Source organism: Chelonoidis abingdonii, chromosome 5, assembly GCF_003597395.2.
Source record: "Chelonoidis abingdonii isolate Lonesome George chromosome 5, CheloAbing_2.0, whole genome shotgun sequence".
Classification (NCBI taxonomy): domain Eukaryota; kingdom Metazoa; phylum Chordata; order Testudines; family Testudinidae; genus Chelonoidis; species Chelonoidis abingdonii.
This window is the reverse complement of record NC_133773.1, coordinates 5374178-5397272: the sequence shown is the minus strand read 5'-3', so window position 1 is coordinate 5397272 and position 23095 is coordinate 5374178.

Below are 23095 nucleotides of genomic sequence, written 5' to 3'. Positions count from 1 at the left end.
TGGTTATTTATCATTTGAATTGTAGCAGCTAGAGGGCCCCAACCAGCCAAAACAAAGGGTGGGAGAAATACTGCACGCTCTTATACTTGTCCTAGTGCACTTTAGTTTCCCATGAACACTTACCAGCCTCTATTGCTGTGGTTCTCTGCTTGCCATTCGTCACAGCATACCTTCCCTATACAATGCCAGTATCCTCAAAGGTCAGATATGCCACTCTTTGTGCTAACCAGCAACTATATCTCCCCCACCCCCACCACACATCTACCTTCCACTCTCTTAGCAGGAAAGAATGTTGGTGCTTTTGTTGTTTTCTCTTGCACCTAACCATTCTCAAACTCTCCACACCTTTGAGGTACGTGCTGACAGTTTCAGGCATTCCCATCAACAGGAGCTTTCCCTCTTTCTCTGTGGGAAGCATTACCCATGGATGCCGCCTACTGATATTCCTAATGGCTGCTGGACCTGAGAGCAGCAATTCATCTTATACATGAGCCAAGGTAAATTAAGGGTCCAGGAAGCTGTATAACATGGTTGAAAGCAACTAAATTCTGGCAAGAAAATTATGGGCAGATTGAAAAGTACACCCTGGTAAATAATCCATTGCAGGGAAGAGATCATTGGCAGCAGTTAGTTAAGAATACTAAGTGAATTAGTGGCACAAGGGCCCAAATCGGGATTTGTAGGTGGTGCACGTTAACCATTCACACAGGATGTCTCCACCACGATCATGCAGTGTGATTTGCAGCTTGCCTAGCCAGCTCCACCCTCGTTTTAATGGCGCTAGCTTGCGGAGTGGAGCAGTACAGTTGTGGCTTCTATAGAGGTTATACGAACTCTGGGTAACTACTACTCATGCAGCTAGTCTGTGGTGCCACATGTCGCCGGAGTTACTTCCCCCGGGCACCCCCTCGGCTCCGGATAGAGCCCTAGCACTCTCACAGGTGGGTGCTCTGCTATGTCTGGGTGGCTTTCCCACTCCAGTTCAGACTTAAGAGGTTCAGCCCTCTCGCTGGGCCCCAAAGAGCTGCCCTGACAGGGTGACTGAACAGAATTTAACACCCAGGAATCATCCCTATGCTGGGTTAAGGCTCTCCTCCTTCAGGGGGCATGCATTAGGCTATGGCCCTAAACTGAGCTCGCAAATCCGGAAGAAGAGTCTCCTCTCAAGGAGAGTCAGCACTGGCCCTCCCTTCCTCTGGGTAAGGACAGCAGTTGTCCGAGGAGCTCCTCCCTTCAGCAGGTCCTCGCTCCAGGAGCAGATGACTGAAAGTCTGCAGTCAGCTGAACCAGTTTCTCCCTTTTAAGCTCCTCCCTCCAATTCTCCCATCTCACAGCTGTGATGGGGCAGGGCTACCTGAGCCTACATTATCTCTGTGTTACCCCATCACATGCAGCTTCATTGCTCCAGGACTCAAGATACCTGAACTGGCTTTAGTCCTGCTATGTCTACATGAGCTGTAAATTGCACCTTTTTTATTGCAATGTAGACATACTCTTAGATGTATGTACACAGTGTAAGGCAGGTGTCCCCAACACAGTGCCCGTGGCGCCATGGTGCCCTCCGGGGCGTCTAAGTGTGCCCATGTACTGACCAGTGGACGAGCATCTGCCGAAATGCCACTGACAAGTGTCATCTAGAGGCAAGGCTGCCGGCATTTTGGCAGCAACGCCTCTGGATGATGCTGCTTGTCACCAGCATTTCGGCAGCGACGCCAATTGACGTTGCTGTTTAGTGGCATTTCGACGAATGCTTGTCTGCTGCCACGGTCCTCCGTGGCTCGTCGTCTGGAGCCCCCCAGACAAAAAAGGTTGGGGACCACTGGTATAAGAGCACCTACATTGGTGTCATTTACATGCCAAAAAGTGGCGAGAGGGCGTAAGATCAGCTAGGCAAGGGCACTTTAATTTACACATTCATACCTTGTCCTGTTAATTCCTTTTCCTGCTATCCTCTTCTCTTGTGGACTTGATGCATGAACAGCAGTAGCTTAGACTGAGTGGGACAGAATCAGAGAGGATGGTGCACAAGGATCATAAGTTATTGTCCAGCTAGTGGGAATCAAAAGGAGTCTAGATCAGTCTAGGTTGACACATTCTCCTATAAATCTCAAAGCTGTTGCTGACCTCCCTGGGAGTGACGGGTGGGCATTACGTTAGCTGGTGGGAGAGGATGCCAGAGTAATACAGTTGGGGTAAAATCCTGGCCTCCTTGAAGTCAATAGCAAAGCTCCCACTGACTTCAGTGGGGCTAGGATTTTACCCTCGATGTTGTGGAAACAGCAGGATTGAGCACTCTGAAGAGATGTTCTGATATTAAGAGCAGGGTTTCTCATGCCCCTGAAAGGTGAGACCTCTCCTTCATCAAAATGAAACTTTATTCCTGCCATGTGGCATTAAAGACCTACAAATCACAATTGTTCCATCTCCTATGCCTCCCTGCCTGGTCTTTAGTCTTTTATTTCTCACCTTTTGGGAAAAGCTGCTGCATCATAATAGGATTCTTCCTCTTCCTTCCACATGTTGGTGAGCAGTGAAATAGATAATCATGTTGACATTGAAAGTATCATTGGCAAGTGAGTCAGCACCCATTGCATAAGTGGGGCAGCTCACACCTCTGTGTTTCAGGCTTTCTGCAAACAGACATTGCTGCATCAGTTAACCTCCAACATGTGATCTGAACGTTTCTTTGCAGTCCTAGCACCTAGAGCAGTGGTTTTCAACCTTTTTTCACCTGTGGATCCCGAGGGGTCTGTGGACCACAGGTTGAAAACCACTGACCTAGAGACTTTAATGAAAGTTCAGATTCTGAAGAGCAATTGGTCTGTTTGCAAACCATTCTAGTGGTCAAGGCCTTCTAGGGTGGCACCTCACACCCTTGCAGTAACACTACTATTTGTCTGCACTGGAACATCAGGGTTGGAAGGGACCTCAAGAGGTCATCTAGTCCAGCCTCCAGCTCAAAGTAAGACCAATCCCCAGATAGATTTTTGCCCCAGATCCTTAATTGGCCTCTCAAAGATTGAACTCACAACACTGGGTTTAGCAGGCCAGTGCTCAAACCACTGAACTATCCCTCTCCAGCCCCCAAAAAATAACTGGCCCAGCTTCTCTGCTGGCCACTTGCCATGCCTCTCCACCAGCCACCCTGCTGGCTGCTTGCCATGCCTCTCCACCAGCTGCCCACTCACCAAGATGTCTTCCGGGTCCCCCCCCCACACACCCCACACTTAACATGGCTCTCAGTGATTTCCGCTGCTAGTGGGGGAGCCTTACTCCCAGTGCACACTGGGCAGTCTCTTGCAATAGAGACACTGTTCCAAGGCAGGTCTAATACTTAGACCTAGGCATCAGTGATTTCAGCTCTGCCACATGTAACAAGACTCTCAATTGAGTCTAAATTAGCTGGAGAGAGGATGGGTCAAATGGTGTCTAAGATCCTTGAACGGGGCCCCTATACCACCAGGTACAAATATCTATCTCCACCCTCTTACCTTGAATGAACTGATTGCCTGTTAACTCCAGGTAGTAAATAAACTTGTAAAAATAAGTGTCGACCTTCCCAAATGTTTGTTCCAGGATACAAAATGTGTGTTTTACTCAGTTCTGCTGCCATAGCCTTAAGCTATGTCGCTCAGGGGGTGAATAAACCACCACCCGAGCAGCATAAGTTACACCGAGATAAGCACCAGTGGAGAAAGCACTTTGTTGGTGGGAGAACTCTCTCCCAGTGGCACACAGCATCTTCACCAGATGTACTGCAGCGCTGTATGCATAGACACACCCTTGGGTACTAAGATTTTCTAATCATCAGATAAGTAGAATAGATATGAGCAAATAGTGGAATTTATGTATTTATTTATTTGGTTCATTGGTGATTCCCGTATTTTCAGAAATCTGTTTTGGGTTTTCTGAAAATAATTTCTTTAACATTTTCAGTGAATCGAAAAAATGAAAAAATATTTCAGGTCAAACGAAGTGTTTCATGCCATCTTGAATTATTCATTTTAACTGAGCATGGAACACTTCTGGTTTTTAATCAACTGAAGGAAATTTCAAACTGAAAAGTCACATCAATCAGATCAAAATAGTTCGCTTAAGAAAACGTCAGAACAATATTAGCATCTTCAGACTGGTGTGTTGTTTGTTTTCAAAATCAACCGTTGAGTGAAACATTTGAATTTGCAAAACATTTTGGTGTCTCAGAAGAAACATAGTTTGCTGAAAAAAGTTACAGATGAAAAACTTTGCCCAGCTCTAATTTAGAAGTCTTTTCATCAGAGGAGAAACTGATCTATGAGCAGTAAAGAGCCACTGAGAAGAAATAAGAACTAACAATATTCATAGTGCCAACAAATGGACAAAATTGGGGAAAGATGGAAAAATATGTATTAGTCTCATAGATCTTGCTTATAACTGTAGGAGACAACATTGTCTAGAGGAAATAATTTATTGTCATTGTCGTCAATGTCTCTTTTCAGTTGTTTCTACATCAGCAACTAATGACAGTGTTGTGCTGTTCTGCAGATCTTTGCAAGCTCTCAATGATCCCTCTAGAGCGCCAGCTCTGAGCTGAGTGAGATTTTAGTTTCTAGAACACTGACCTTCAGTGGGACTTGTCATTTAAACACTTTTTTAAAAATTCCTGCCACAATTACACTATGGCTAAAGAGTTTCAAAAATAAATACTGTGACAAAGTTCCTCTTCTACCTTGGTGGGTCCTGCGCTTATTGGCGGATTTGTTCACCTCAGTGATCTTCCCCTCTTGTGGAACCCACAGTCTGGGTCAGCTCCTCCTGTGTCTGATCAGGAGTTGGGAGGTTTGGGGGGAACCCGGGCCCACCCTCTACTCTGGGTTCCAGCCCCGGGCCCTTGGATTTTGCAGCGTCTATAGTGCCTCCTGTAACAGCTGCCATGACAGCTCACAACTCCCGGGCTACTTCCCCATGGCTCCTCAAACACCTTTATCCTCACCACAGACCTTCCTCCTGGGTGTCTGAAACTGTTGTCCTCCTCAATCTCAGCAGTTACATCTCTCACTCTCCAGCTCCTGCCCTCTTGCTCCGCTCTCCTCACACACGCTCCTTCTCCTCTGGTCCTCCTTGCCTGCCTTGGAATATGTAGTTGAGTCCTTTTTAAACCCAGGTGCCCTGATTAGCCTGCTTTGATTGGCTGCAGGTGTTCTAATTAAAGTAGCCATCTCTACTGCCTTCTAGAAAGATCTTAATTGGCTCCAGGTGCCTTGATTAACCCGGAGCAACTGCCATTTGATTACCAGGGTACTAGGGATTTGTTTAGCCTGGGGCTAATATACCTGTTTCTCAGTACTTTACTGTAGCCATCTGGCCTTGTCCCATCACAATACCTATAACTAGGCTCTTCCAGAGTCCAGATTTAGGCACCTAGATAAGAACTGCCATCTGCACCAGACCAAAGATCCGTCTAGCCCAGTATCCTGTCTCCAGCAGTGGCCAGTACCAGAGTTTCCGAGGGAGTGTACAGAACAAGGTAGCTTTGGAGAGATCCATGCCATCTTCCCCTTGTGGCAGTGAGTCAGATCTAAGTGGTCTGACACTGCCCTCCTTCACCTCTCAAGAGATCCCGAGCACCCAGCAGCTTCCATAAATGCCAATGGATTCGCAACACTGTTAAAAGCTCTCAACACTTATTTAGGTTTCTAAATATGACTGTAGGAGTCCAACCTTTTAGGTATTTTTTAAAACTCTTGGCCCATGTGTTTAAGACCTAGTGCTGTGAGGTGCTGAGAGCCCTCAGTTCCCCTGAATTCAATAGATGGGAAGTGCGCAGACTCTTTGGGGAGTTCCTAAAGTTGTTGCTCATGGACTGTATTCTAATGCATTATACATCTGTGCTTTTGGATCATCTCCAAGCCCTACACTTTGACTGGCCCCAGCATATCTGCACAAAGGACTATGAAGTAGAGGGTTAAAATAAAATCAGACCAATAGCCCAGTGCAAGTTGCTGAAGTATGTCAGGTATAGGCTTTCTGACAAATATCTGAACCATGTGTTTTAAGTACATTTTCCATACTGTAGATCTTTCTCTTTGAGACCCTGCTGGTAGCTTTGAAGAGCAACAGTACCTGCATGGCCAATATAATCAGCACAGCTGTCAGTAAAACCTACACTAATGTATCCTGAACGAGTGATTAATGGGTTCTGACAATATCATTTCCTTGCATATTTAATCAGATTATATATCTGTTAGGAATGGGGCACTCTCACATCTGCAGTCCAAACCCATGATCTGCATGCAGATCATTGCCGCTGAACAAGCATGCAACATGATCTGTCAGTCTTTTGTCGACCTTTTAACTGTGTTCCAAAAGGGTATGAAACATGGCCTTTTAAAAAGGCTTTTGTGTAAAGTTCCATAGGGGCCTAGTTGCCTTTCTTAGGGCCTGTCCTCCCAGCTCCCAAAGGGAGCTAAGCCTACACTCCTCCTCAGACAGGTTAACTAAAATAACTGCTTTTCTTAGGCGGTGAAGGATTGCCCCCCTGCTTAGGGCACTAGTCTAGGATTCAGACCTGCATTCAAGTTCCTGCTTCGCCAGACTCTCTGTGTGACCCGGGGCAAGTAATTTAGTCTGTGCCTCGGCTCTCCATCATTAAAACAGGGATAACAGCATCCCCCTACCTCATTAAGTGTTAGGTGCTCAGACACTACAGGAATGCAGGCCACATAAGCAACATGGGTAGGATTGATGTTCATATTATTGGGCTATAACTTTGCTATATGGGACCAGATCTTCACCCACTCTATATTGGTTCACTCCTCTGAAGTTCACCAGGCTATATTGATTTATACCCACTAAGGTTTTGTTTTATGTTGAGCAGAATGTCTTTCAGGAAATTGTAGGCATCTGGCTTTAATAACTTTCCAGAAGGAATTCTTATAAAAGTGGCTTATTGATTACTAATGTTGGCTTGGTGTTTCTAATCAGTCCTGCCCATGCCCCGGCCTCGAGGGGAGGGAGATTACTGCAGCACATTTGGGCCAGCATTTCCAAAAGCAGAGACCTCAAGTTAAAATCACACTAGATATCTAGGTGTTTGTTTTTAATGGTACTGCATGCAGCTGCTCCCTCTGAAGTCAGTTGGGCCCAGAGTCACAAAGGTTTTTAGACTTCTAACTTCCACTGAAATCAGGGGATGGTAAGAGCCTAACTTACCTTTTGAATCTGGGTCTTAACTAACCCTTTTGAATCTGGGTCTTAAAGCTCACCTCTCTGCTCAGTAAGGTGAAATCAAGGGGGTACCCATCTGACTCTCCTTGCTTGAAACCTGTGGGCATGTAGGGGGTGGCAGGAGCTTCATCTCTGTCTCCACCCCACATATCCACCAGCGTAGCTGTTTTGGGCATGTAATAAGGGGCCAGAGAAGTAACTGATTTCCCTTCTCCGCTCCCCCTCCAGCAAGGCAGAAGCAAAGGAGCAACTGGGGACATCAAGCTGCATTTCATTCACATCTCTGCTCCTGGGGTAGCCACATGCTACGTCTCACTGAGGGCAGACGGGAGCCAGCAAGCAGGGATACCAAAACTCAGCCGGAGAGGGAGCAAGGCTTTATGATGTGCTATGAGGAGACGGCTTTACTCTTTCAATTCTCCACGCTGCCGTCTACAAGTGTTACTCCTCCCTCTACTGCACCAGGGATAGCCAACCCTGGGCTTCACTAAGAGAGGCTTGTGCTAGAACGGCACGCTGCTTGGGAGAATTGATTATTTACAGCTTCCCATCACTCATTCTGATACCCTGGTAGTGGTCCCCTGAGCAATCTCTCGTTTCTTTTGGAGGAAGAGCTCCCTGCCTGGACTGAGTGGGATGAATGCATTTCCTGTTTCAGCATCAGATCTCTCCCTAATCTTTGCAAGATTATCTACTTCTGCAGTACAATTTGCTTGGAAATAGGCATTTTATTCGTTCTGAAAATATTTAAAATAGTGATTATCTGAATGATACAATAAGTAGCTAAAACATACTGGCCAACAAACCTAGAAAACAGGCTCTCAGCCTATCTGTCTTACTTATTGTCCCTCTGAAATGCAACTGATTATAGAAAAATAGGACTGGAAAGGACCTCAAGAGGTCATCTAGTCCAGTCCTCTACACTCGTGTCAGGAGTGAGTATTACCTAGACCATCCCTGACAGGTGTTTGTCTAACCTGCTCTCAAAAATCTCTAGTGAAGGAGATTCCACCACCTCCCTGGGCAATTTATTCGAGTGTTTAACCACCCTGGCTCTTAGGAAGTTTTTCCTAATGTCCAACCTAAACCACCCTTGCTGCAATTTAAGCCCATTGCTTCTTGTCCTGTCCTCAGAGGTTAAGAACAACAGTTTTTCTCCCTCCTCCTTGTAACAATCTGTTATGTACTTGAAAACTGTTATGTCCCCTGTGTGTCTTGTCTTCTCCAGGCTAAACAAACCCAAGTTTTTCAATCTTCCCTCAGAGATCATGTTTGCTAGACCTTTAATCATTTTTGTTGCTCTTCTCTGAACTCTCTCTCTGATTTGTCCACATCTTTACTGAAATGTGATGCCCAGAACTGGACATAATACTCCAGCTGAGGCCTAATCAGTGAGGTATAGAGCAGAAGAATTACTTCTTATGTCCTGCTTACAACACTCCTGCTAATACATCCCAGAAGAATGTTTGCTCTTTTTGCAACAGTGTTACTCTATTGACTCATATTTAGCTTATGGTCCACAGTGACCCCCAGATCCCTTTCTGCAGTACTCCTTCCTAGGCAGTCGTTTCCCATTTTTGTATGTATGTCACTGATTGTTCCTTCCGAAGTGAAGTACTTTGCATTTGTCCTGATTGAATTTCTTGCTATTTACTTCAGACCATTTCTCCAGTTTGTCCAGATCGTTTTGAATTTTAAGCCTGTCCTCCAAAGTGCTTGCAAACCCTCTCAGCTTAGTATCATCCACAAACTTTATAAGTGTACTCTCCATGCCATTATCTAAATCATTGATGAAGATATCGAACAGAACCAGAACCAGACCCAGAACTCATCTCTGCGGGACCCTACTTGTTACGTCCTTCCAGCATGACTGTGAACCACTGATAACTACTCTGTGGGAACAGTTTCCCAACCAGTTAAGCACCTACCTTATAGTAGCTCCATCTAGGTTGCATTTCTCTAGTTTGGAATGCCTAGTTATAAGACTGCAAGATGCAATTTCTCCACATTTGTTCACCTTCTGAAATGTCAATTCTTCCAAATTAAAGACTGGACAAAGGGAAATGTTTTGACTACAAAAAATTGGACAGTGAAACAATCAGTGATTCATAATTTAGCTATTGATGGACGAATGATTTGTCTATTTTGCTGACACCATCTTTTGATCTAAAAATGTTATCATCCTTACAATGATGTGAGGTTATATTTATTTCAGTAGTTAATACTAGTGAGGCAGGATTGTTCAATGGTTAGGGTACTAGCCTAGGACTGAAGACCCAGGTTCAACTCCCTGCTCTGCTACAGACTTCCTGTATGACTGAGTAATTTGTTTAGCCTCTCTAGGTATGCCTACCCAGAAATGTAAGCCTTGGCTCAGGCTGACTCCCTTTCCCCACAAAAGTTTGTGCTGCCCCAGGGTGCCAGGACCCTGTGGGGCTGCAGGTTCTGAGTCCAGGTCAACCCTTAACTCAGGGGTTGAGCCCTACTGCATTTCAATGTAGACACAGCCCTGCTTGACTCAGGTTCTGGGAGTCTTTCAAAAAATCCCACAATTCCATGGGCTAATTTCCTTTTGTGACATGCTCCAGGGTGTAAGCAGGACTGCTGTCTCCCTCAGCTCTCCAGATGGGGATGCTTTTTACAGTGCTTGGCCGACAAACAGCAGCCCCTCCAGGCTCTGCTCACTCACAGCCATCCACTTGCAAAGTGGCTCCTACTGGAATACAAGAAGGCCATGCACAGCCATCCAAGAATAGATACAGGTTGGTACCTGCCTATCCCTCAGCCCCAGCCTGGCTCCCCAGGAATGTGTTTCTTGTACTGCTCAGTAACCCACTAGATGATACAAGCTCATTGTAACCGGGTCGACTCACTCCCGCGGCGCCTCCTGCTGGTTGCTTCAGGGAATTAGCTCACATACACAGCTCGGAGCGCCCTCTGCAGGCCGGTGATCCGCCTTTTGGCTTCTGCTACTGGCCCCGTGTCCCTCCCTGGACCCCGGCGCCTTCCCTCTCTCTGTGGGGTTCTGCCCCCAGCAGTAACCCCTTTCTCTTAAGGGTTTCCCCCTCCTGGGAACCCCCCCCCACTCTATCCACTGTTGACCTGAGGGTCTATTGCAACTGCCCATCATTAGCTCCCCACGCCGGGCAGACTGCAGTGCTAGCCATCGTCATTCATCAGATGCATAAGGGTTGGACCCTGCTGCTTGGCCTACGCCTGTGGTTCCACCCTATGCAACCCCAGTATCTCAGCGCTACTCCTAGCTGCGGCCTGGGCTTCCAGGCAGGACTCCCGGGCTCAGCTGCTTCCCACCCTGCTTTACCCTGCGGTATAACCTAGCCTGGCTCCTGCAGCAGCCAGGCCCTTCTCCTCTGAACCAGAGAGAGACTTTTGGCTCCTGGCTTCTCTGCCCTTTATAAGGGCATGCTCAGTTGGGCTGGCGCCCGCTGCAGCCACTTCCCAATCAGAGGCCTAAAAGGCGGCTTCTCAGCCCAGCCCCTCCTGGGCTGTTTTAACCCCCTCAGGGCCAGAGCAGGATCCACCCTGCTACAACTCATAATAGTTGTCCTTCCAAACAATGAGTAATGATTATGCACCAGGCTTGTTGACCCAGTAGCAATTTCCCAAATACATCAAAACACCCGGTTAGATAAAAAGAATAATGTTAACTAGAGAGAGGGTTGTAAGTGTTATAAGTGGTAGGCATAAAAGTCCAGACGGGTTCAAAGAAATAGGGTAAAAGCCAGACTAATCTAACCTGAACAAGATAATAGGCTACAAAGCAGGTTTCTCACAAGAGCTGCAATCTATTTCCATCCTGGACATCCCCTTTGTTAGTTCTTTAAAATCCTTTGTCATGAGCAGAGAGATAAAGGAGGAGAGAGAGATGTCTAGAGACATTTGCCTCCCCCTTTTCTATACTCATACTTTGGTGCTAGCGAAAATCATTGCTGGGTCAGGAGGCAGGCAGTTCCATTGTGTACATGAATCCCAAACTGTCCTTCAAGAATGAGTCATTTCTGTTAATAACAACTCTCGCAGTTGGAAAAGTCTGTGTAACCGGGGGCAAACTCACCCCCGCGGCACTCGCTGGTTGCTTCAGGGAATTAGCTCAATACACAAGCTCGGAGCACCCTCTGCAGCCATGATCCGCTTCTGGCTTCCGCTACTGGCCCGTGTCCTCTGGACCCAGTGCTCCTTCTATGTGGGTCTGCCCCCTGGCAGAACCCTTCTCTAAGGGTTCCCCTCCTGGGACCCCACCCACTCTACCCACTTTGCCTCAGGGTCTAGCAACTGCCAGTCATCTGCTAGCCCCACACCCTGGGGCAGACTGCAGTGTGACCTCTCATCATCGGCAAAGGGTTTGGACCTGCTGCCTTGGCCTACCCATGGTTGCACCCGCAACCCCAGTACCTTGGCCTACTTCTAGGGCCACAGCCGGAGCTTTCCAGGCAGGACTCACCAGCTCATGCACTTTCCCCAGCACTGCTTACCCTAGGTACCTGCTCTGGTTTTGGCAGCCAGCCCTTCTCCTCTACAGGAGAGGAAGATTTTGGCTCCTGGCTTCTCTGCCTTTTATAAGGGCTGTGGCTCAGTTTGGGGCGTGGCCCCAGCTGCGTGCCAACTATCCCCAATCAGCCCAGCCTAAAAGGCTGCTTTCTCCAGCCCCGGCCCCTTCCCTGGGCTGTTTTTAACCCCTTCAGGGCCGGAGCAGGGATCCACCCTGCTACAGTCTGATACTCTACTTGACTTTTTGTTGATACCTCTCTGGGCTTGCCAGTGTTCTTTGTCTCTGGAATGTGGTTTGGGGGTATCACCCAGACTTACAACATTTCAGTAACAATCGTACAGTAAAATGTCATAGCTTTACACAGTGTCATTATACACATCTAAACAGGACAATGATGTTCAGCAGATTATGAGTTTTCAAATTATAGCATACTTTGTGCAAAATATATCAAAACCATATAAAGGGGTCAGCATGGCTACACGGCATCACACTTTTGTCCTCCCAAGAGTTTTAAATCTACTCTGCTGAAAACATAAGCACCAACATTTGGTGTACTGCAGCAGCTCAGTGAGGCAGCATTAGCCCTTCTGTTGTCTTCTGACCACTGAGTTGCAAACATACCATCAGCGAGCCTTCTGTGTTTGCAATGGAGACTGAACAGAACAGAACAAGCCCTTTGCAAAGCATGCTGCTTCGTAGTCATAGGAGCACAGCCTGATTTTTGGTAAATTTCTGGTGCAAGGCCAGCAAAGGTGAGACTTTAGTAAGAGTTACTGTACTGGCAAATAGCTAAGAAGCTGGTGCTTTTGCAAATGTACCAGACCAGTGCAATAAGTGGATTTAAGTGACTCAAGAGTGAGTACCATGTACCAGAACCTCATCTCAAGCAACTAGCAGCACTGTCTGGTGTTAATACAGGCTGGGATTTCCAAGAGGATCAGTGGAGTTAGGCATCAACAGGGTCGGCTCCAGGTTTTTTGTTACCCCAAGCAAAAAAAAAAAAAAAAAAGCCAGAGTGCCACCCCTTGAAAAGTCTCACCCCAAGCACATGCTTGGAACTCTAGTGCCTAGAGACAGCCCTGGGCACCATAATCCCATTGAAATTCAATGGGAATAGGGCACCCAACTCACTCAGACTTTTGAAAATCCCACACAAAATCTTAAACACACCACTCCATCACGTATTCTCTATGTCTATCCAAATGCACAAGTACCCCAACGACATTCTGGATCCCATGAACTTTTAAGGCCTTTTGAAAACTAAGACGATGTACTAAGCAGCTAACCACTGGCTGAGACAGAACCTAAAACATCTGCACACTAAGAACCATAGGGCTATTTATGATGCATTAAAATTTATTTCACACATTGCAGCATCTGAGGCAAATTTCCTGGGTCTTCTCCTGCTTTGCTTTTTGGCTGTCAGCCACAATGAGACAAAAATAATTCAGAATACTGCAGAAATAGTGCACTGATCAACACACTGGTCCCACCAAATACACCAGCCAATGTTTCAAGTATCTTCAAGCTTTAGCAAAGTGTTAATATATTAAATTATAGTTCTCTTGCTTGCTGCAACTTGTCATCTACTGAACAGTCTCATCATTTCAGAACATTAAAAACAAGATCATGCAAGCAATGTCTGACTTACTGGGAATACAATTTTTTGCCAGCTTTTGTGAGAACAGATGAGAATATCAATGGCCACTACAAAGACTCAAATTCATAATACAACTTCATAAACAGTTCTTTTGCCTTTATGAAGATGGTTTCCATAAACTGAAAAAATGAATCTCCTTTTTTCATGCAGCTGCAGTACTTACTGTGCTGGAAAACTTTTGGGGGAAAAATGCAGAAGAATCTGACCTTAGTAAGGAATATGATAAATTAGAGTTGTGTTATAGTTCAAATTTGATTTGCAGACCAGTTAACTTGATTTCAAGCCAGGATGAGTTTGTAAGGGATGGGAAGATGACAGTTGTAGGCTAGAAATTTGGCCAATGAATTCTTCAGGGTGGGCTTTACTTTGTTTTCCTTCTGCTCCTTTTTTTGGTTTTCATGTTAAACTGTGGTAGCAGGCGCCTATCCACTGTGTAGTCTGGAAATAAGAATGAGGATGGGAGTGTGTGAGTTACATCACTTTTCTATTTTAAATAGAGCTGTCCTTGGACATTGAGATCTTTACAAGATAATGAGTTGAGAACATGTCAAAATTCCACCCCATTTTCCCCTGGAATATAGAAACAAGGTTGGATTGGCAGCTGAATCAAGGTGGATAATGGTGATTGATTTGAAATATGATGTGGAAGAAGGGACTGAAGAAAAATGTAAGGAATTTCATTTTTCCCCCCTTCAAAAGAGTCTGTAGCGGTATGGCCTCAGATGGCAGCAAGTCTGCTACGACCTTTAATCAGGCAAGAGCTCTGAGAATAATGGAGCTGAAGGTATGGATTCTTGCAAAGAGACCTTCCAGGCTAAGATTAACAACAATAAGAGTCTAAAGTCGGGGCCCTAAATCCTTCTTTAGGCTCCTAAATAGAGCTGTGTGACTAACTGATTTTCACTTCACTGGCAATTCTGAAAAATCAAGGGGAAGAAATTTTTTGCTCAGTTAAAATATTTTCAATTTGAACAATATTATTAAGATGAAAATTTTGAAATGAAATTTCATTTTAACTTGAAGAAATTGAAATACCATGTTTAGAAAGTATCAAACCAAACAATGTAAGTTTCTTTTTTCCTTCTGAATTTTGTTTAAAGAACATAGGAAGGGCCATTGAGTCAGACCAATGACCCATGTAGCCCAGAATCCTGTCTTCCAATAGTGGCCAGTGCCAGATGCTTCAGAGGGAATGAACAAAAAAGGCAATCACTGAGTGGTCCATCTCCTACCAACCATCTCAGCTTCCAGCAATCAGTGGCTTAGGGACAACCGGACCATGGAGTTGCATCTCTGACCATCTTGGCTAATAGCCATTAATGAACCTGTCCTCCAGGAACCTCATTACTTTCTGAACCCATTTGTACTTTTGCCCTTCACAGCATCCCTTGGCAATGTGTTCCACAGGCTGACTGTGCATTGTGTGAAGAAATACTTCCTTTTGTTTGTTTTAAACCCGCTGCCTATTAATTTCATTGGGAGACTCATGGTTCTTGTGTTAAAATAACATTTCCTTATTCACTTTCTCCACATCATTCATGGTTTTACAGACCTCTGTCTTATCCCCCTTTAGGCATCTCTTTTCCAAGCTGAAAAGTCCTGTTTTTAATCTCTCTTCATATGAAAGCTGTTCCATATCCCTAATCATTTTTGTTCCCTTTTCTGTGTATCAAATTCTAAAAACTCTTTTTGAGCTGGGGTGGCCAGAAATGAATGCAGTATTCCAGGGGTGGGTACACCAGGGATTTAGATAGTGACATTATGATATTTTCTGTCTTATTATCTATTCCTTTCCTAATGGTTCCTAACGTTAGTTTTTTTGTTTGTTTGACTGCTGCTGCACATTGAGCAGATGTTTTCAGAGAACTATCCAAAGCGATGCCAAAATCTCTTTTTTTGGAGGGTGGTAATAGCTAATTTAGACCCCATCATTTTGTATGTATAGTTGAGATTATGTTTTCTGATGTGCATTGTTTTGCATTTATCAACTTTGAGTTTCATCTGCCATTTTGTCACCCAGTTCTGTGAGATCCCTTTGCAACTCTTTGCAGTCTGCTCTGTATTTGGTTATCCTTGAGTATACTCTGCAAACTTTTCCACCTCGCTGTTTATCCCCTTTTCCAGATCATTTATGAGTATGTTGAGCAGCACTGGTCACAGTACAAATCCTTAGGGGACCCTGCTATTAACCTTTCTCCACTGTGAAAACTGACCATTTATTTCTGCCCTTTGTTTCCTGGCTTTTAACCAGTTACTGATCCCTGACAGCACCTTCGCTCTGATCCCATGATTTCTCACTTTGCTAAAGAGCCTTGAGGAACCTTGTCAAAGACTTCTTGGAAGTCAAAGTACACTATATCCATTGGGTTACCCATGTCCATATGTTTGCTGATCCCCTAAAAAAATTCTAATGGATTCCAGAGGTGCGATTTCCCTTTACAAAAGCCTTGTTGATTCTTCGCCAACATATCGTATTCATCCATTTTTCTGACCATTCTGTTCTTTACAATAGTATCAACCTATTTGCTTGATGCTGAAGTTAGGCTTCCTGGCCTGTAATTGCCAGGATCACCTCCGGAGCTTTTTTTAAAAATTGGGATTACATTACATTTGCCAGTCATTGGGTACAGAGGCTGATTTAAGTTATAGGTTACATACCACAGTTGGTAGTTCTTCAATTTCATATTTGAGTTCCTTCTGATCTCTTGAGTGAATACCATCTGGTCATGATGACTTATTACTGTTTAATTTATCATTTTGTTCTAAAACAATCTCTATCGCCACCTCAGTCTGGGATAGTTCCTCAGATTTGTCACCCAAAAAATGGCTCAGGTGTGGAGATCTCCCTCGTATCCTTTGCAGTGAACAGTGATGCAAAGAATCAATTTAGCTTCTCTGCAACAGCCTTGTCTTCCTTGAGTGCTTCTTTAGGACCTCAATCATCCAGTGGCCATACTGATTGTTTGGCAGGCTTCCTGTTTCTGATCTACTTAAACTGTTAGATTTTTGTCTTTTTTGCTACTCAAATTCTTTTTTGGCTTGCCTAATTATACTTCTAAACTTGCCTTTATAGTTTCCTCAGTAGGATTTGACTTCCAATTGGTAAAGGACGCCTTTTTGCCTCTAATCATCTCTTTCACTGTTTAGCCATGGTGGCATTTTATTGGTCCTCTTACCTCAAATGTAAAAAAAAAAAAAAAAAAAAGTATACATTTAATCTGAGCCTCTATTATGGTATCTTCCAAGACAGTTTCCATGCAGCTGACAGGCATTTCACTCTTCCTTTTAATTTCAGTATAAGCAGCTTCCTCATTTTTTTGGTGTGTGTGTGTGGTTCCCCTTTTAGAAGTTAAATTCTACTGTGATGGGCTTCTTTGGTGTTTCTCCTTCCTCCCACAAGGATGTTGAATTTAATTACATCATGGTTGCCATTGCTAAGAGGTTCAGCTATATTCATCTCTTGGACCAGATCCTCTGCACCACGTAGGACTAAATCAAGAATCGCTTCTCCCCTTGAGGGTTCCAGGACAAACTGCTCCAAGACGCAGTCATAAAGTTTCTGGACACCATTAGTCTCTGCATCCTGTTCCTGAGGTGACATGTTTTCAGTCAATATTGGTACACAGTAGTTGAAATCTACCATTATTATAGTGTCTTCTGTTTTTGTAGCCTCTAATCTCCCTAAGCATTTCGCAAAGGCAGTCACCATCCTGGTCAGGTGGTTGGCACTATATCCCTACTGCTACACTGTTATATCTCAAGCATGGAATTTCTATCCATAGAATTTCTGTGGTACAGTTTGATTCATTTAAGATTGTTACTATATTTAACTTGGTGCTTTCTTTCACATACTGTTCCACTCTCACACCAGCACAATCTACAATCATTCGAATATATATTATGCTCTGGTATTACCATGTCTCACTGATTTTCATTGTTCTACCAAGTTTCTGTGATGTGACTGTCATATAATATCAGGCATTCAAGTTCACTCACCTGTGGATTTAGACTCCTAGCATGTGTATACAAGCAGTTATAAAATTGGTCAGTATTATTTGTCTGCCTTCAGGTAATGGGATTGAATGGGATTTTTCCATTTGACTGTTTCTCTTCAGCTCCTACTGGTACTTTCTCAACTTATAACTTCTCCTCTTTACTAAGCTATAGAGAATCCCCCTTAACAGATCCTCTCCTAAGGGATGTCTCTGTCCAAACCGCATGCTCCTCTGCATCCACCAGCTTTCCCTGAGTCCTTAGTTTAAAAACTCTTTTATGACTCTTTTAATTTTACATGTCAGCAGACTGGTTCTGTTTTGGTTTAGGTAGAGCCCATCCTTCCCATAGAGTCTCCTCCTTTCCCAAAAGGTTCTCCAGTTCCTAAAAAAAACCCTAAAACCTTCCTCCAAACACCATCGTCTCATCCACGCATTGAGACCCTGCAGTTCTGTCTGTCTAACTGGCCCTGCATGTGGAACTGGAAGCTTTTCAGAGAATACTCCCATGGAGGTCTTGGATTCTAATCTTTTACCTGGCAGTCTAAATTTGGTCTCCGGGACTCTTCTTTTACCATTCCCTATGTCACTGGTACCTACATCTACCATGACCACTGGCTCCTCCTCAGCGCTGCCCTGCACCCAGTCAAAACAATGCACTGAAATCTACATTAATTATGAAATGTTTGTGTCAATGAACCTGCATTTTTTTGCCAAAAAAATTCATCTAGCTCTATACTTAAACATAGCTGATTTTAGAACATACTTGTCATTCAGCAGGTCCAATTGACCTCAGATCAGGCCGTGAATTCACACACCTAAATAAGGCTTTAGAAACCTAAGTACAGCTTTCTATTTTTGCAATCCTTAACCTGTAGTTACGGTGTTAAGATATCTTAAGTGGAGGTTGTTGGGAATTTTGAGAAAATGTTTGTCAAGGGATTAATTTGTTGAGTCCAAAATTTTTTGCAAAAAAGAATCAGTTTTGATGAATTTCCTGTTTAGAAAACTTTTGAAATTGTTGAAATTTCCTGCTTTGATAGCCTTGAAATGAAAAGCTGCTTGTCTTTGTTTGACACAATTTTGTTTCAAAATTTAACTTAAATTATAGTAAAAATGTAGAGGTCAAAATCAAAAGGCTTTGAACTCATCAAAACAAAATGATTCTATGTATATGAATTGAAGGGTTTTCTTGATTTGCGAAAAATTGAGTGACATTTTGTCCTGGTTTTGGGGATGGGAACTTTTTTAAGTCTCCAGTTTTCCTCGGATGGGAAAACTATTTCCTGTCCAGCTTTACCTTTAAGTCACTGGAGTAATAGATGGATGCGATGGTTATGATGCGTATTTGTTCTTTGTCAAGTGGCCAAAAGCCTCCTGAGTAATGGCACTATGCTACAATTTCACGAGGGTGGTCTTTGATCCAAAGAGCTTTCTGTTTAAGTACACACAGCCAGACAGAAGACAGGGGGAAAGTACACAGAGTACAAATAAAGTGACTGAAGTGAAATTTGACTCAAGTGTTGTTAGTTACAGGGCTTTTTTTTCCTTCCTTCCTTTCTTTTTAATCTGCTCCCTGTTGCATCCCTGATCCCATCTTCTCCACTACAACACTCCCTTCCTTGATACCTCCTGTCCCCCTTCTTTATCACAGGCTTTAGGCTGAGCATAACAGTTACAATGTACAGGAATTAATACAAAACATAAATAGCCAATCAAAAGAGACTCTCAGTAGTTCCAATCATGGGTCTTTGGCTGCTGTAAATCAGCCTAGCGCCACTGAAGTCATGGGCTTGCTGAGACAGAGCTGATCTGTCTTGTTTCCTCCCTGTGGTCTATTTACTCCTCAAGTAACCAACTCATGTTTACTGTTAAGACAATGCATTATTTCTTCTCATCTGAGGAAACATCTTGTTGTTTAGCTGGATTCAGAAATAAAACTCTGAAGAGCTGCTGTGAAATGTGGCTTCCGAGATGCTAGGCAAGCTTATGGGTCTTATACATTGCTCAGAGGAAAGTGGTTCCACAAGGGCTCTCAAATGTTTCTTCAGAGGGACTGGATGGCTCAGAGGACTGGTAATAGGCTTCACACGCATCAAACCTGGTAGTAACCACAAGCCTCACTGGTGGTCTGGATACGTGCCCTGAGTCAGTAAACTCATGTGAGTTCCTGGTGACTATGGGGTTCTCCTCTACATGAACTGAACTGCCTATGTTGTCATTGCCAGCGTGGAAACCAAAGACTCTACCAGCATGGGACTGGAGTAGCCTCTGAAGGTCAAGTCTGAGACAAGTTGGCAGGGTTTGCATCATTGCTTCCCTTGTTGTGCTCAGCTGGAAGACTTCTTAGTCTAAGGTTTTCAGGCAGACACACCCCTTTTGTTCTTTTGCCTCCTCACTTGTTCCGTCTGACTCATTTTGGTCCCTTTAATTGAGGGATGACCCCTGTCATAAACAGATAGCTAAGAGTTAATGTATCTTTCACCTGGAAAGGGTTAACAAACAACACCTGATCAGAGGACCAATTAGGAAACAAGATATTTTCAAATCTCAAGGGAGGGAAGCCTTTGTTTGTGGTTTTTGGGTTTTTGCTTTGTTCTCTCTAGGCTCTGAGAGTGACCACACATACCTACAGGCTCTCTAATCTTCTGTTCCAATTTTGTAAGTACAAAAGTAGAAAGACAGTTTAGTCTTTTTAATTGTTTTTCTGTATTTGCAACTGTGTATACTGGGCGGTTGGAGTTTTACTGTGTATTTGGTGAAAGTATTTTAATTGTATTTCTGCTGGAGAAAGCTCTTTTTATTGTTTATAAGCTGAAAAACCTGTAATATTACACTAGATTACAGAGATAGAAAAAAAGTAAAAGTTTTCTTTTTATTAAAAGTTTTTGCTTTTTAAGATCTGTTTGATTTTTCCCTAGTTGAGCTCAAGGGAAATGAGTCTGTACTCCCAGGAATTTGTGGGGGGAAGGGAAGGATTAATTTCTTTTTGTGTTAGATTCACAGAGCTTGAATCTGATTGCCTCTGGGTGAGGGGAATCCCTTTGTTTAGATTCACAGAGCTTGAATCGTCTATCTCTCTAGTGTACTCAAGGCGGGAAGAATCTGGGAGGAAGAAAGGAGGGGGAAGGGAAATGGTTTTATTCCCCTTTGTTGTGAGATCAAGGAATCTGTGGTCTTGGTCCCCAGGGAATGTTTTGGGGGAGACCAGAGTTTATCAGGTACTCAGAATCCTGATTGGTGGCAGCATATCAGATCTAAGCTGGTAATTAAGCTTAGAGGATTTCATGCTAGTACCTCATTTTTTGGACTCTAAGGTTCAGATTGAGGAAAGAATACTATGACAACCCCAGTTAGTTTTGGATGGGGTCTCGCCTGCTTTTCCCTGCCTGAAGATAAATAGGCCTTTCCCCCAGCACTAAATTTATTTAATTTAATAAACATCATGAGTTCAACACCAGAAGAGCTGTGCACAATCACACTTGACTATAGCCCTTGACTACCTGTTTTTTTGTTGTAACTTTGCAGAGGGTAGGAAATGACTCATGTCATTACTGAGTGCACCACGGACAAGCAATGAAAGAGCTAAGTAAGAATGGGAACTGCTCAGACATGAATGCTAGCGCTGGGGCAAGAATGCTAGAGTATCTATGAAGCAGGGCTGGACCAAGGTACGTGTGGAATTTTCTACTCCACAGGGCTCCATGTTTTAAGAGTCCCACAGGCAGAGGGCCTGATCCAGATACCATTGAAGTCAATGGGATTCTTTCAGTGAACTTTGAAGTCATTCCCAAAGCACACATTTAAGGCTAATGGTACTGGTGCTCTGAAGAGCTCCCATCCCAGGACAGCAACCCAAGAGTGCAGAGATCACGTCTGACGAAGTGGGTATTAACCCACAAAAGCTCATGCTCCAATATGTCTGTTAGTCTATAAGGTGCCACAGGACTCCTTGTTGCTTTTTACAGATCCAGACTAACACAGCTACCCCTCTGATACTTGAGATCAAAAGAGGATCCACAAGCCCTCCCTTCCTGCTTCTTTGAAGCTGCATTGAACACCAGATATGTCCTCTTTTCTCCTCATGCCCACCCCCTCCCCAGCCCCCATAACTGAAATAAGCAAGGATGTTGAAAAATAAAAAAAAAAGCAGAAAAGAACTATATCAATGAATCCAGGCCTGGGAAATGTGCCTTATAATGAGAGATTTAGGAAGCTCAGTCTGTTCAGTTTATTCAAGAAAAGGTTGAAGGTTGACCTGATCATGATCTACAACTTCCTCCATGAGAAAAAGATGTCTGGTTGTAGAAGGCTTTTTAATTAGCAGAAAGAAGCATAATCAGTCTTGAGAAAAGAAGACCAAGTGGCCAGCTGAATTCAATCTGCAAATATGTTAAGGGCTATTAGAAAGAGGACAGGGATCAATTGTTGTCTGGGTCTACTGAAGGTAGGACAGGCAGTAATGGGCTCAATCGGCAGTAAGGGAAATTTAAGTTAGATATTAAGACAAACTAACTATAAGGATAGTTAAATACTGGAATAGGCTTCCAAAGGAGATCGTGGAATCCCCATCGTCAAGAGGTTTTTAAGAACAGGTTAGACAAATACCTGTCAGGGATAGTCTAGGTGGACTTGGTCCCATCAAAGAGCTCCTGGGGCACTTTCCAGCCATACGTTTTGTGACAAAGTTCCTCCTCTATCTTGGTGGGTCCTGCGCATATTGGCAGATTTGTTTGCCTCTGAGATTGACCATGTGGGTCAGGGAACTCCCAGTTTGAGAAATGCTGGTTTTCCCTGTAAAATCTGTATTGTATAGGGTAAAAACACACAAAAGGCCAGATTTCACAGTCTATGATGCGTTTTTCATGGCTGTGAATTCTACAGGAGGTCAGACTAGATGATCATAATGGGACTTCGGGCCTTAAATCTATGAATCGGGACTCAGTGGGGTTCTCCTCACCTTGATTCACCTTGGACAATACACATACATTTGTCTGTGAATAGCATTTAGTACTTAGCAGTGAAGGGCATGGGAAACGAAAGCGTGTCGTGTAACACTGCTGGGCTGAAATATATCCATCATCCCAACAAGCAGTGGGTTGCTTTACATGAAGACTGATAACGCTTATCCATCCTGGACAAGACAGTGAACCTTGTCCACAGTGGCCAAGTGTCAGCAAAGGTGGGAGTGGTCAGTCTTTAAAGACAGCATGAACAAAATTGCACTGGGAACCAACAGGGAATAATTTAAAGCAATTGCCCAAGGTTGGAAGAATTACAGCAGTAGCAAGAAAATGCAGGGGCCATCTGTGGCCCTAGTAAGGGGGACTGAGAGCCACATCCCCCTCTGAGGAACTTGGGATGGGACTGTGCCTGTGAAAAGAAAATCCTTCTCCAAGTGGCCCCATGTCAAAAGGGAGGGTGCTGGCTCTACTGTCCGTGAAGATAGATAAGACTCAGACTTTAAGGTCAGAAAGGACCATTGTGATCATCTAGTCGGACCTCCTGCATGCTGTAGGCCACAGAACTTCACCCATCCCTTCCTGAAATAGCCCCCTAGCTTCTGGCTGAGTTACTGAAGTTCTCAGATTATAATTTAAAGACTTCATGTTACAAAGAATCCACCATTTAGGCTAGTTGAAGACAGCAAGATGTTTAGCTTGCTCACCCAGTGCAGCCAAGGCTTTTCATTCTCCCTACCCCTGGGAGTAACTGGCACTTTTCAGG